Source organism: Mastomys coucha, unplaced genomic scaffold (genome assembly GCF_008632895.1).
Source record: "Mastomys coucha isolate ucsf_1 unplaced genomic scaffold, UCSF_Mcou_1 pScaffold7, whole genome shotgun sequence".
In the NCBI taxonomy this organism is placed as follows: domain Eukaryota; kingdom Metazoa; phylum Chordata; class Mammalia; order Rodentia; family Muridae; genus Mastomys; species Mastomys coucha.
The window spans coordinates 74,205,213-74,215,380 of NW_022196913.1; the positions used below are offsets into that span (position 1 = coordinate 74,205,213).

The 10,168-nt window shown below is 41.4% G+C and overlaps 1 pseudogene across 1 annotated transcript; it reads right to left on the minus strand.

Moving 5' to 3' along the window:
- Nucleotides 1-827: 827 nt before the first annotated feature.
- On the minus strand, nt 828-1,511 carry LOC116082318 (annotated as a pseudogene). Its single transcript, XR_004115245.1, has one exon. The product of XR_004115245.1 is annotated as a protein FAM162A pseudogene (transcript).
- Between the last annotated feature and the right edge of the window lie 8,657 nt (nt 1,512-10,168).

A 10,168-nucleotide genomic window follows, 5' to 3' on the forward strand; every position in this document is an offset into this window, starting at 1 on the left:
TCATAGTCCCCAAAAGATTGCTTAGCTCCCAGAGAGCAGGAAGCAATTTAAAGAACAGAATTCCCTCATTCCTGAGAGGTGAGTTGGTTAGTTATTGACCATTTGGTGGGTTTTGGATGTTTTCCATTGTTTATGGGGGTGGATTGCAAATTGACTATGGTCTTGGTCAGGGATAAAACAAAGTAAAGAATCATTTTCTCCTAACACTAGAGTTAGAGGGAAAATGGAGAAAGGGAATGTAAGGCAAAAGGGGGATAAAGGAAGGAAAGGAAGAGAAGGGTGGACGATTGCATCTTATTTTAGACTAGAGAGCAACAACTGTCCAAACTGTGGGCAAGCAAGACACTGGGAAGTCGATTGCCCAGCTGTGCTGAGACAAGGTAAGAGAGTCCTTCAAAACTCCTGATTCACAGATCTTTTGGCCTGTCAAATCTTTTTTGACTGTCAGATCTTTTGGCCTGGCAGTCAACTGTGGATGCCTCTTCAAAACAGAGGAACCCTAGGTGGCTGTCCAGGTAGCTAGTAATCTCTGTTATTTTTTAGTTTTGGAAGCTGCTTGCTCTGCATTTCCTGTTTACCCAGGTAATATTTATCCTTCTCCGGTCTCTGATGGGTTTGAAGACTAGATATTGTCTTACAGCTTTCCTCGTTATCAGATGCTAACAAGAAAACTCACAAAAGGGGAGTAAATTTTATATAGAATGAAAGTCATAAAAGCTCAAATTGTGAAGACAGTGTTTTAGGGCCTAAGAAGATGTTTTAAAGGTGGCAAATGCAAGTTTTGAAGGTTGGAGGACATGAAAGTTTGAGTCACAAGATGTTTTGGGTTTTTTTTGTTTGTTTGTTTTTTTCTTTAAGAAAATTTATTTGTTCCTCTACAGCAGAAATAGGGAAGTGGAATATGTCTGTGCAAAATGCATGTCTGCAAAGTGGGTCTCAGATCACATCCTTTTTAAAGCAGGCTTCTTGTTGCAACCTTACTTCTGGGTTTTCCAAATCCAGCACAAACAATTCTAGTCTGTTTTGGCCTTCATAGCTGCCTCCTCTCTCTGGCGGGCTTTCCTTTCGAGGTTCAAACTTGTTAAAGACTCATGTCTTTTCACAGCCTTCTTGCCCTCAATAACCATATAGATGCATCCTGCCACTGTCAGGGCAATCATTAGATAGCTGACCTTCACCCGGAGCTTGTTCCTTGCAGCATCAAGCATCTCAAACGAGACTGTCTCTGGGATCTCTTCCTCCTTCTTGAAGCGGCCTGACCACAGCAGGATCTTCTTTTCAAAGTCTGTGGGCTTGTGCAGTGGCACTCTGTGTCTGTAAGACTGGGTTGGAGCTTTGGGACTTTCCTGTGGCTTGGTGCAGAATCCACTGATCCTCTTCAAGTCAGTGTTTCTGGTAAACCTTAGAGACAAGGAAGCATTTCTTTCATATAACCTAAAACAATGTCCAGCCGCCAGGCGCAGGCCGCGGAGGCTCCACATGGCCGCCTGCTCCACCGACGCACAGCAGCCCACGGCGGCCGCGGCGCTGGCGCTCAATGTCACCGAGACACAAGATGTTTTAAGGTTATGAAGGTTGGAAGATCTGCAAAGGTGTTTTAAGGGTGGCAAATTCAATTTCTAAACTTTGGACTCACCAAGATAGGCTAGAGAATGGAGCAAATTCTCCAGGGCTGCCAAGTACCCATGGACTGGACATTATGAATGTAATTCTTACTGATAGATTCTTATAGTTGTTCGTATTGCTTATAGCTTACTGATGTTACAGAAAAAAAGCTATTTCTTGGACTAAAAGGGGGAGATATTGAAGTACATTGTCTGAAGGTGTGTCTCTATATATTCAATTGATATTTTGTACTAACAGAGAGCTAAATGCTGGCAGGATCCTGGTATTATTGTTTCTATAGCTCATCACTGGGCTTCATATTTTGTAAATATTTATCTTTCCTCACTAGCCTAGAGGCAGTCTAGAATTGTATCTGATTGGCTGTAATAAAGAGCTGACAACTAATAGCTGGGCAGGAAGTAGAACTTCTGAGAGGGGGGAGTAGAAATGAGATATGATAAGCAGGAGATTCACCAGCACACATGGGAAATGAACAGACAGATCAGAGCAGAGCAGAGAAATAGAGCTAGCTACACGGCAGGATGTAGTGCCAGGATTAGTAGGTTAAGCTAGATAACTGGCTGAGAGACCGCCCTAACTAAAAGGCCTAAGCTTTAGAGTATTAAAAAGCCTCTGTGTCAGTATTGATACCACAGGTGGGTCTGAAAGTCCTGCTCTGCTTCAGCTTGGGAAAGCAAGCTGTGACTTCTTGCTTGATGTGTCTGGCTATTGTACCCAAAGGTGGCAGAGTCCCATGTCAGTGAGGATCAACCGAAACAAGAATGGCCAAGGCAGGAGAGAAGCAACTCAGGAAAATACAATGTTACTTCCAAAACAAAGCCCTTTTAGAATAAAGGAAGCATGGGGGTTTCATCTAGAGATACACACACACACACACACACACACACACACACACACACGTGGGTGTTTATATGTATATATTATATATGTATATATATATGTGTATATTACATCTATGAATATATACACGTGTACACACATATATGTATTTGTATATTACATATACATATATATGAAAACACTTTAGAGTGTGTGCATTCCTGAGCATGTTCAGATAAGGAGTAAATTTTTGAACATGCTTCATTTAAGATCATAATTTAAGGAGAGACTGAATTTTGTAGAATGTTTAAGCTCAAAGAATATGAAACGTAAGTTTGACAGGTGACAATGGTGGTCAGGAATGACTCTGGGTGTGAACAATTTACATTGTACTAAGTTTTAGTTGAAAATAATGCAAAGAACACTCTACAGGTTCATTAATATAGGTGTTTTCCCTGAAGACGTTTGGCTCATATAGTGGCTGACACCTGCAACTCTGATCTGTATCTTCTCACTGTGGGACCCACCATGAAGAACTATGCTGTTCTCCTGGCAGATGGAACAACAAAGCACTGGGTAGGACTGGACTCCTGCCGCTTCCTCTGACACAAGTCACATGAGCATGTGATAGCCAGAAAGATGAACAATATTTGTTATCAAGAAAAAAAGAGTCATCTTTGAGATTGATTCTAAGCAGAGACTTTCTCTCTTCCCTGGTACCATAGGTATGATTAATGTCAGCTGTGTAGTAGGAATCCAACCGTAAGGAGAGTTGAGTGTGGGAGGTTGCTTATGGGAAAACCTAGAGAGATTTCCAATTACCAATTTCGTTTACCCTAATTTGCAAGGCTGCTCTGATCCATGCAGGAGCAGGAGTAGGAGCAGGTATGCACATTTTACAAAAGATATCCAAGTTATTGTGGTACTTCTTATCCAGAGCTCTTTGTAGAAGCACTAGAAGATTGTTAGAGGGGGAGCATTCTTAATCAGTTTTGTGTGGCCCACTCCTGGCACTGTCAATGGGTCCCCACGTCACTGTGGAAGAAATAACATAAAAGACAAGAGCAGGAGATGGCAGCTGCCTCAGATACGTGGCCAGGACTGACCTTTTGAAGGTGCTCTGTTTTTTATACTGCAAAGGCACACAGACTTGCTACTTCAAACAAACAAACCACTGCTGTAATTTCTATGGGAATATATTTTGAAAGCACTCAGGCATGAAGAAACTTAATTGTAGATGAAGCTGAATTTGTCAAAATGGATGTTCTGGCTCAAGCAGTAGGTGTTTAACTGGGACGAATAAGGCCAATCTGGCTCTAGCACTGGCCCTTGTTAAGGGAAGCAGAGAAGCCAAAAGTCACTGGCATACATACAGGAAGAAAATGAAAGACTGCTTGCCATCAGAATGTGGAGCTAGAAGGAAGTGTTTTGCTTGCACACTGGCAAATGACACCCCATGAGGACTGAGGTGAGGCCCCAGCCCTGATGAGGGGTTTTGTGTCTTTAACAACAAAACACTAGGATTTACTAGTTTCTGAATACTGGAAATTGTTGGAAGAAATGCTGCGGCTGACTCCAGGAGTGGTGGCCCAGTCATCTAATCCCAGCATTCAGGAAGCAGAGGCAGGTGGATCTCTGTGAGTTCAAGGCCAGACTGGTATATGTAGTGTATTCTGTGCCCAAGACCAGTCTCATCTATTTTCACTGAAAAGAAAACTATTTTTGTGCATCTGTTCGCTACTATTTCTACTTTGTTTGTTACTGGTTTTGCCTTTAGAAGTTTTCCTTTGGATTTCAGTTGCTATTGACAGAAAATCAACTAAGTTTATTATATTGGCCATGCACATGCGCACACACACACACATATATTCACAACCAAATGAATGAATGGATGGATGGATGAACAGATAGATGAATGAATGAATGAATGAATGAATGAATGAATGAATATAAAATTTAAAGGAACCTGCCAGGCTTGCTGCTGTCACTGTAGGTCACGCTGAGCTAGACATTGCATGAGGGCTGCTGGCACAGCCACTGTAAAATAGTGCTTCTGATGCAGGGGTGCCAGGGTAGTCACACCCTGCTGTTCAGGAACTTCTTGCAAATGTCACTCAGATGCATTTAGTGGAAGCTACACGACAGTCGGAAGTCCTCACTGCAGAGCATATGGATAATTAAACTTCAATTTCCAGACTTTGGTATAAACAGAGTCGTGAGGCTGTGGGGCTAGGGTGGTACCGAATGAAGCAATATCTGTCAAACTAACAGATGAGTGAAGGGGGTTTGTTAGCTCACAAACCTGATTGACCCCAAAGACAGAAGCAGCTGTAGCCTCAGGAATTGCAGGTTAGAGCACACTGCCAGCATTGTTCTTTCCTGCTGTTTCTCAGTTCTGATTGTCCTTCCCCCCCCCCCACCCCACACACTTCCTGAGTGCCTGGCAGACACTGCTGTGCATGGGAGATGCCACAGTAAGAGCACACTGAATCTTTGCTCTGCAGGCACTCACCTTCAGCTAGCTCTGTTCCCCCTACAGGTCCTCTGAAAATGGCCATACAAACCACTCCTGAGAGCTACAAGCTCAGAGACTACTTACTACTTCAGATAACACGGGAATGGGCTTTCCTCCCCCAGAATCCATATAAATTCTATGCAATAAGTGACTCTAATTGGTTTTATTATGTGATGCATTGAAGACCAATCAGTACTGAGCGGCATGTGCCATCTGTCCTCCAGATGTTGAAGAGGCTGCTCCCACAGAGGAGAGGTGCTGAAATGACAAAAGCAGAGTTGATGTCTATTACATTCCTTTCCTAAACTATCCAAGCTCTTATACACACACGCACGCACACACACACATACTCACATACACACATACACACACATACACACACACACACACACACACACACACACTCGCTTATTTTTTTAAGTGTCTCTTCCTCCTAAAGTTGAAATTTCTCTTGAGTTAAAACACTTCCTTCTCTCAAGGAGCGCACATAGAACTCTCCTTCCACTCAACAGAACACTAACACTATCACAGTAAGGACAACATGGATGCAGGGTATGCATCTTAAATTAATAATAATGGGCATGCTGCGATCACTCTTCACCGTGCCCTTCTGTAAAAATAAAACCCATGACAACCAGTTTCACCTTCACGCATATAACATGGGAGCTCAGCACCTTCTTCATCATCTTGAACAGATTCCTAATAGTTCCTTCCTGTTCTAACAAAATGGTAACTGTTTCACATTATGAATCAGAATTAATGCCACCTCCCAGAACCCCAGCTTTGCATGAGTTGGAGAAAAATTTGAATGCTTGAATTGTGGATCAGAGACTGTGAGGCTCTGTTCAATGTGTGTGTACGTGTGTGCACACGTGTGTGTGTGTGTGTGTGTGTGTGTGAAGATGTGGGAGATTATATGAGAGTATGAGGGGTGTAAATGTGTGTGAGCTTCTTTGTCGGTGTGCTGAAGTCATGGCAGTGTGTATGCACACACATGTAAACTGTGTGTAAACAAGTATGCTGAGCATGTGTTAATGTGTGAAAGTGAATTTGTAAAACTACATGAATGTAAGTGCATGTGTATGATTAGATGATAATGTACGAGAGTGTGAAAGTAAACGTGTACAAGTATGTGTGTGAGCATGTGTAGATGTCCTATGTGTGAGTGTTGGCATGTGTGAGACTATATAAATGGATGTATTTTGTGAGTATACATGTGAGCAGGTTCCTGTAGCTACAGATGCATATATGTGCATTTGAAAGTATGTGCAAGTGGGAGCATGTGAGTATAGGAAGGTGGGAGTGCGTGTGTGAGGCTGTATTGAAGTGTGAATGTGTGTATGCATGAACATGTGTAAGTACCCCAGTAAGTATGAGTATGTGTGTGAAAGCATGTTAGTGTTTAGATGTATAAGAGTATACTGGAGTGTTCAGAAGCATGCATGAGTGAGTGTGAATTCATGAGTTTGTGAGAATGTGTCTGAACATGTGTGACAGTGTGTTTCTTAGTGTATAAGTGTCAAAGTGTCATGGTTGTGTGAGACTGAATGGGTGTATTGCTTGTGCAAGTGTACATCTATGTGATCTTGTGTGTGATAGGGTAAGAGTGTTCATACGTGTGTGACTATATTTCTTAGTGTAAGTGTGAAATTGTGAGCATGTGCAAAGATATGAGCATCTATACATCTGTGAGACTGTGAGTATGTATAACAAAATATATGTGAGCACATGAGTGAGTGTGTCAGAGTATTGCTAGAGTTGTGGGAATATGAACATGTGAATGTGTTTGTAAATGACTTCATGGGTGGGAGAGTGTAAATGTTGAGTTCTACTGAGTGTGTGAAACCCTATGTGTGATGTGTTTGAGCTTAAATGCATGCGTTTGAACAAGTAAGCATCCCATGTGAGAATCTGTAAGTGTACACACATGTCTATGTAAGCATAGAAGGTTTGGGAGTGGGTAAATGAGTGTCTGCATGTATGTATGTGATAGTATGTGTCAGCCTGTGTGAACACTCATGCTAATTTGTACAAAAAGCATGAGTGTGAATATGGTAGTGTGCTTGAGTGTGCATTGTGAGTTTGTGTAAGTATATGAATATGAATTATGAGAGAAATTGTGATGGATGGTGTATGAGTATGTACATATAAGAATGTGTCAGTGTCTGTATGACAGTGTATATATCTGAGATCTTTTTTTTTTGGTTTTTCGAGACAGGGTTTCTCTGTATAGCCCTGGCTGTCCTAGAACTTGCTCTGTAGACCAGGCTGGCCACAAACTCAGAAATTTGTCTGCCTCTGCTTCCCAAGTGTTGGGATTAAAGGTGTGCGCCACCACTGCCCGGCTCTGAGGTATGTTTTTTTTTTCCTTTATTCTTTCTTTCTTTTTTTTTTTGAGAGATTGGATATGCCATGCATGTGTGTTGCAGGATATTTGATCTCATTGTGGACCCCAAGATTGTGTTATTTACTGGAAAAACCTGTTTTTAGTTGTGGTGTGGCTCAGCCTTTGCATACTTTTTTAATCCAAGAGCTTTCTGCTTGAATATTGTAAACAGGATTAAATTAAGTCAACCATTGGTCAAGAGGTAGAGCAAGCAACCAGTTGACAGGGAGTGGACATAGGATTATTAAGAAAAAAACATAGAGACTAAGAGGGAATCAGGAGGACAGATAGAGAGACTCACAGGAAGTAGAAGGGAGGGACATTGAGTTTGAAGGAAATTTAATGAGAGAGGGGCATTCCCAGTGGGACATCTGCTAAGGAGGAAGGTCAGCTGGGTGCTTTCTCTGCCTCTCTGAGCTTGCAGGCTTTCATCCCAGCATCTGGCTCCTGAGTCTTCATTGGTAAAGTTGAACAATTGAAATTTTGTTAAAATAAAAAGTGTGTGTTTGCAAGATTGTGAGTCAGAGTGTGATCTCATGAATGTGTGCTTGTGGGTGTGTGACTGTGACTGTGAGTGAACATCTGTGTTTATGAGTGTGAACATGTGTGAGTGCTTGTATGTTTTCATGAGTATATGTTTTCATGTGTGTGTCTTGTATGTATTTCAGGTGAGTATTTATGAGCAGGTGAGATTGTGTATCTAAGTATATGTGTGTGTCCAAGTGATAACAAGTTTGTGATTGAGTGAGCATGTGTGAATGTGAATCTATGATTGAACATGTGAAGTATGTGATAATGTGTGTGTATATGTTAGTGTGTGAGTGCATGAATGTATGTGACTTTGTGTGAGTGTGCTATGTGAGTGCATGTGTTAGCACAATAGAGTATGTGTGAATATGAGTGCATAAGCTGCAAGTACATGATAGTTTTTCCATGTTTGTTTGTATGAGTGTGCATTTAAGTGAGTACATGTGAGTATGTGAGTGCACGTACCACTATGTAAGTGTGTGTGTGTGTGTGTGTGTCAAGAGTGTGTTCAAGTAAATGAATGTATGAGTCAATATTTGAGCATATATAAATGTGAGTCTATATGTGGGTGTGTGAGCAGGCATGTTTGAACATGTGTAAGAGTATGCATGTGTGTGTATGATTGTGAGTGTAAAAATATGCAGGAGTGTGCATGAGTGAAAGTCAGCAAGAGCATGTGACTATGAATATGGGTAAATGTGTGTGGGGGGGGGGTCAGTCGCATGCTCAGCCTCTTCTAATGAAGACAGGAGTTTAGCTGGCACCTCCTCGGGGATTTTCTCTGTCCTTGTACAACCTGTTCTTCATATAGCTAAAGTCCATCTTTAAGGCAATGGCTCAGATGCCACGTTCTCCAAAGGCCCATTCCGGCTCTCATCAGCCTTGACCTCTGTGCTCCAGAGCCCAGAACAAGCTTAAGTTCATGTGTTGAGTGGATCAACTTTAGATACCAAAGCCATTCTACGTTTCAGGCAGTATGCAGCAGCCTCTCAGGTCTCGATCATTGGTGAAAGGTTGAGTCAGAAGGAGCTGCAAAGATAGCCTTTGCCCAGGCCCCTTCTAAGCCTTACATGTTACTGCAGCTGTACTGTCCCAAAGTCTGCTCACGAGTTCTCTAGGTAACTATAGAGAGTATGAAACAAACAAACAAACAAACAAAAGGGTATGAAACTTTGCTTATTCAGAAAGTATCCTCTCAAGGCGCACGAAAGACTCCATTTGTGGAATAAAAGGAGAGGAAAGAGAGAAAGAGAAGGGGAGAGAAAGAGTGAGGAAGGAGGGAAGGAGGCGAAGCAGGAGGCAGGCAAGCAAGAGACAAAAGATGACTAGAACCTACTAATTTTGTAACCACAAGTTACCTTTGGAACAATGCTAACTCATTTGCTTTTCAATTTCAATTAAAATCTTAACCGAGTTAATGGCAGGTTAGCTAGTCAACCTAGCTGTGTCGACATTCGTGTCTTAACATGTTCTTTAAGGGCCTGACTCACAAGCTAATTTTTATGGTTTTAGTTTCTTCCATCGTCCTCTACCCGTATAATAGTTTTTATTTTTTTTCCTTGAGATTTTAAATGAGTCAGAGGGGGGAAAATCTCTGTAGGGGTGATCCTCACAGTTTATTTTTGTTGTTTCTCTCAAATCTCCTTACATGTTTATATTAGATACTGCTGCGAGTCTCATGTTATCCACAGAATCTTAAAAAGGATTATTAGCATAGCTGTGGCTTTCTCCCTTTAAAATAAACCCCAGCTTAGCTGGAATTTGTATTTCTCAAGGGATGTCTTTTTCCAGATACACATAATACTAAATATTTTAATCGAGTATGTGATCAAAAATATTTTCCATTTTACTTCTTTTATTTGCTTAATGGATTCATGTTGCTCGTTCTTTTTTAGGCAAGAATTAATTTGGAATAAAGGCTCAACTCTTATATTCTAAAATATGAGAAAAAGTAATTTCTTGTTTCTGGGACACATGAAATATCAGTATCATTGTGCATTCTTGTCAATAATCATGTATGGTTCGAGAATAGGTTCTAAATTACATATGTTAATGTTAAATTGAATTACTTGTTCTTAGGTGTCTCTGTCACCACTGAAGAGTTTAGGTTAGTCTTGAGCAAGTTGTGGGACTTCTCCCAGGATTCCCATGTTATTTCAGCTTTCCCTCTTGGGGGTCAATGAAGTCAGTCCTACCTATCCGCATCATTGAATCCTTTAGCACCAAGTCCAATGAATGGGTCCTTGCTTCATCACAAGCTCAGAAAAGGCCTGAATTGACTCAGGGGTATGTCT